This window comes from Cebus imitator, unplaced genomic scaffold (assembly GCF_001604975.1).
Source record: "Cebus imitator isolate Cc_AM_T3 unplaced genomic scaffold, Cebus_imitator-1.0 Scaffold390, whole genome shotgun sequence".
NCBI lineage: Eukaryota > Metazoa > Chordata > Mammalia > Primates > Cebidae > Cebus > Cebus imitator.
Window position 1 is genome coordinate 426,937 of NW_016107705.1, and position 6,140 is coordinate 433,076.

The window sequence follows — 6,140 nt, forward strand, 5'->3', positions numbered from 1 at the left end:
CTCTAATCACTATTCCTCTTGATCTAAGGAATTAAGCAATGCTTGCCTTGCAATAAAATCAGCTGTTAGGAGGTTACAGTGCAAGAATTATCTTTCTAGAGTCTCTGTCAGTGGCAAGAAAAATAAAATAATAGTGTCTGCCATTTCCGTTTGCCAAACACAGGAGATATTTTCTATTATTTTCCTATTTTCTGGAAAATAGAAAATAGAAATTAAGAATGTATGTATGTTCTGGACACATGCAAAGTATTATTACTTTCCTAGGATCTGAAAATGTAGATATATTTGATAGGAAGTGCTGAAGCAACGCCAACCTTTTAAACACCTGCAGCTAAGGATTGTATTATTTGCTTAACGGTGTTAAAGTAAGTATTATTGTACCTATTTTTTTGTCCAGTAGTAAAGGATAAAAATTAAAAAACTCCTTTCACCATGATGCTAATCAGAAATAACTCTGTCAGCACACGGTATTAGAATGTTTTACTTATAAAAAATGGAAGCGTTACCCCTCAGATTAAGAATGACAGGTATAACCATAGCATGGTTATGTTTGAGAAACTTTTTTTGAGTTAAAAATATAGAATTCAGGGAAGACAGAACATATGTATATATATTCCCTTGTCTTCCAGCTAAATGTCCCTGAACATTTTATATATAAAATAAACATTAGTAAACCCTGTAGGGTGGAGAGAAGGCAGCCTATTTTGGGACTTCAGGAGCCAAAAAACTACATGTTAGTCAGTTCCCTGGGTTTTAATTTCCCTCATATGTTCCACATTTGAAGTAGAAGAGGTTAACAACCCAGAAAAACCAACATGGGCAAGCAAAAATCAAGAAATAAATAAACACCACCTCAAAAGCCCACTTTTTCTAGACAAAGACCCAGGAAAAGGGTAACTCAGCAATAGAGAAAAATTTTAGACAACCACCACTCTACACTAAAACAAACAGCACAAAAAAAATCTATATCCTAACCACATTCATGGCAGTAAGGGCCAAATAGGGAGGCTAGACTTCCATTTTTACCAAGCTGTAATAAAACACCCCAACTCTATTGCTCCTTGGGATGGTGTCCTATCCCATCTCGCTAGATAGTTGTGTAGCGAGTTGGGACATTTTTTCTAACTTGCAGCAGTAGATTTTCCTTCTCTAAACACGTTTTTAGTGCAATTGAACATATACCAAGATAGACCACATCCTGGAACATACACCAAACATCAAAAAATTTAAAATAGTTTTTTGAAGAACCCCCCCAAAATATTTTTTATAGTGTTTGTACTAATTTACATTTCCACCAAGAGTGTACAAGGGTTCCCTTCAATTAATACAGACTATATTTACTGAAAACAATGGAATCCAACTAGGAATCAATAAGGGAAATATAACATTAAAGTCTTCAAGCAGAAACTAAAAAATATACTTCTAAATAATTTATGTGTCAAAGAAGAAATCTCAAGGGAAGATCGAAAATACATTGACCTGAAGGAATACAAAAATGCAACTTCTCAATATTTTGAAACTGCAGCTAAAGAAGTGTCAAGAGGAAAATTTATAGCACTAAATGCTTACGTAAAAAAGAAAAAGTTTTATATCAACACACTAAATTCATACCTCAAAAACCTAGAAAAGGAATAGTAAAGCAAACCCAAAATAAACACAAAGAAATAAAGATAAAATGAAACATCAATGAAATAAAGGGAAAATTAGTATAAAATCAATGAGGTGATTAATGAAGAAAAATATTCGGGAGAAGATATCACTACAGACCTCAGGCCCAGATTGTCAGACTGGATAATTCTATTAAAAATTTTAAAAAGAATTAGCACCCAACCTGAACAATCTCTTCCAGAAAGTAGAAGAGTGAACATTATCAAATTATTTTAAGAAGCTAGTATTACCCAGATATGAAAATCAGAGGAAAGAATACTGACAAACAAAACTGCAGAACAATATTCTTCATAAACACATGTAGACATTTATAACAAAATTCTAACAAATAGAATTCATCAACATATAGAAACAAATTTAATCACTGTGACCAATAAGATTTCATTTCAGGTAGATAAAGGTGAGTTGATACTGAAAAACCATTCAATTTTGTGATTCTTTTAATTTATTATGAAAAAACATTTTATGAAATTTCATATTCATCATGAAAAAAGCTCATATTCATGATAAAAAGGTTGAAATCTTTACCCCTAAGATTGAATAGCATGAAGCAAGAATATCCACTCCCATCATTCTTGTTCAATATAATGCTGAAAGTTCTACCCGGTGAAAATACGCTAGACTAGGAAATAAAAGATACACAGGTTTGGAAAAGAAAAAATAATATTCTCCTTATTTTTGGGTAACATGATTATTTATGTCAAAAACCCAAAGAAAAAGAAATCCTAAGATTAATAAGTGCATTCATCAATGTAACAAATGCAAGACAAACCTATAAAATGAATTTTATTTCTATATAATACCATTTAATGCAAAAATTTAAAAATATACTTTACAGTTACTTAAAAAGATGAAATGTTCTGGTATCAACCTATCAAAACATGTATAAGACTTGTATGTTAAATACTACAAAATAGTAATAAAATAACTCAAAGAAGCCCTAAATAAAAAAAAGGAAGATAAACTGTGTTCATGGATATGAAGACACAGCATTGTAAATATGTGAATATCCCCAAATTGACATGCAGTTTTAATACAATTCCTATAAAAATTCCAACAAGTATTTTTGTGGATATTGACAAGATATCTGAAATTGACTTATTTAGAAATGCAAAAGAATATGATAATTTTCAAAACTTTGAAAAGGTAAAGTTGGAAGAATAGGCCTACCCAATTTTAGAGTTGTTTTATACTGCATGTAATCAACATTGTATGATATTGAAGGAAGACTAGATGCACAGATTAAGGGAACCAAATAGCAAAACCCAAAATAGACCCGTACAAATATAATAGATTTCTGGCAAAGGGGCAAAAGCAATTTAATGAAAAAAAAGTTTTTCTTCAACAAATGGTGCTGGAGCAATTGGGTACCCAATGAGGGAAGAAAAATCTCAATGTAAGTCTTACACCTTATATAAGAGTTAACTCAAAATGGATCACAACTTAAATGTAAAATTACAAAAAGTTTAGGCAAACTATCTCAGGAGGAACTTAGCAGAATCTAGGGCAAGGCAAGAGTTTTTAGATATAACATCAAAAGCAGAGTTTATAAATTGAAAGTAGGATAAATTATGTTTCATCAGATTAAAAACTTTTTCTCTGTGAAGCACTCTCCTATTAAAAAGAATGAAAAGAGAAGCTACAGACTGACAGAACATATTTGCAAACCACGTATCTGAGAAAGGACAGAATATATAAAGAATTCTCAAAACTCAACAGGATAAAATAAACCATTTAGAAAAAAGGCACAGTAAATGAAATAATATTTTGTCAAAGAGGACATACACATAACAAATAAATGCATAAACAGCTGTTTAACAATTGTAGTCAAATATTAATTAAAACCTCAATGAGATATCACTATACACTTATCAGAATGTCAAAGATGAAAATTAATAATAACAAATACCAATAAAACTGTAGAAAAACTAGATCATTTGTTTAATACCAGTAGCAATTTGAAATAGTATATCCACTCTGGAAAACAGTTTGGCATTGCCTTAATATTAAACATGCCACTACAGTGTGACCCAGCAAATGCATTAGTGGGCATTTATCCCAGAAAAATGCAGTTTGGTCATACAAAAATTTGTACATGAGTATTCATGGCATCTTAATTCATAATAGCTAAGAACTGGAAACAATGCAGGTGCCCTTAATAAATGGTTAAGCACTTTGGGAGGTCGAGGAGGGCGGATCACGAGGTCAAGAGATCGAGACCATCCTGGCCAACATGGTGAAACCCCGTCTCTACTAAAAATACAAAAATTTACTGGGCATGGTGGCACATGCCTGTAGTCTCAGCTACTTAGGAGGCTGAGGCAGGAGAATTGTTTGAACTCGGGAGGCAGAGGTTGCAGTGAGCCTAGATCGCGCCCCTGTACTCCAGCCTGGTGCCTGGCGACAGAGTGAGACTCTGTCTCAAAAAATAAAAAAATAAATGGTTAAGCAAACAGGGTTATATTTATTCCATGGAATAATACTTAACAATAAAATAAGTATAAAGTTTTGATATGTACAACAACTTGAATGTCTCTTCAGAACATTATGCTAAGCATAAAAAGTCAATCACCAAAGGTTACATACTGCAAGACTGCATTTTGCATAATATTATAATATAACAATATTTTCAAAAAGCAGAACAGCTTTTCGGACCATGGTTGTCAGAGGTTAAGGAGGTGACAAAAGTGGACATCACTACAAAGGGGCAGCACAAGGAATCTGTGTGGTGTTGGAAATATTCTGTGTCTTGACATCATGAGTGTATCAATGTCAATACCCTGATTGTGATATTGTACTATGGTTTTGCAAGATGTCAGGAATGGCAAAAGCTAGATAAGGAGTAGACGTGGTCTCTGCATTATTTCCTGCAACTGAATGTGAACCTATTATATAATTACTTTAAAACAAAAAAAATTTAATTGAAAAATATGTAAGGCAATAAAGAATATGCAGGAGTGGTATCTGGAGTAAGCAAATATGGCACTCCTTTGCAATGTAAAGTAAAACATACAGTATTATGATATAGTAAATACAATGATAGATAATGACTGCATTAGGGTATTTATTTATTTATTTATTTAAGTTAGGGTCTTCTCACTCTTGTCCAGACTGGAATGCAGTGGCACCATAACGGCTCACTAATGACTCAACCTCTTTGGCTCAAGATATCCTCTTCCCTCAGACTTCTGAGTACTCTGCACTACAGGTGTGGGCCACAACATCTGGCTAATTTTTAGATGTTTATACTTTGTTTTTTAGAAATGAGGTATTGCTGTGTTCCTCGGGCTGGTCTCTAACTCCTGGGCTCAGGTGATCCTCCTGTCTTGGCCTCTCAAAGTGTTGAGCTTACAGGGACATGAGCCACCATGCCCAAACAGGGTTTTAATTTAAAATGAAGGCTTAGGTTAGGAGCACTATACATGGTCTTCCAATTGACTACTAAAATTTCTCTAAAGAAATCTGGAAAAAAAGATACACATTAACACTGAAAATTAAGACTTATTAGAGTGGGAAAAATTTCCACACATGACAAGGTGAATGGAAATGGAATCACAAACTGAATCAGTATTTCTGTTATACTGACATACAGAAAATTACAGGAATAGATCTGGACTAGATATGCCATATATTTTATGATGGCACAACTTAAAAACAAATGAAGCCTAGAATATGTAATATTATACCAATCACAGAAAGAGTTTTCTAACAGAGACAGCAGCAAATTGATCAATTTGAACCTCTATACAAAATAATTAGGACAAATTTAATCTTCTATAATAACTGTGGGGAATATAAATGATTCCAAAATTCTCCAGAAGATGAATTAAAATTTTTGTGAAATTTAAAAGAGCAAGTAATCGGGTTTCAGACTATTCATTAATTGTATTTAATGGTATTCTTTTTTCACCTCTGTGTTAACTTTATTTAGGAAATTCATTTATATATATATTTATATATTTTTTAAGATGGTGATCCACCTACCTCAGCCTCCCAAAGTGCTAAAATTACAGGCATGAGCCACCGTGCCCGGCTAAGAAATTCATTTATATTTTTATATCAGAAATATGACCTTTAATAATTATAAATTGATTTAGATAAGCATGTCTTAACAAACATTTTGAAACAGATTATATCTTGTATTAATTGTGGAAAGAGATAATTTAGAGAAAATAGAATTAATATATTAACATATTTCAGAAAGATGACGCAAGATGATGAAATTTTCAAAGAAAATTTATGTAGTGCTCCAAAATGTGGCAGTGGCTGTTTTTACAGTTTTAGTTTGTAAATATTCCCAGATGAGTACTGTTTTCTTTATCATTCTCCAGTTTATCATACTTGCTATGAGCTCCAGTCAAAATGAGTATAGGAAACAAGAAAGGAATAAATGAGAACTGTTGCTTGGGGGTATGACAATTTAAGGGGAGGAATTTAAATGATATATCAGAAGAGCTTTATTTGGAGAGAAA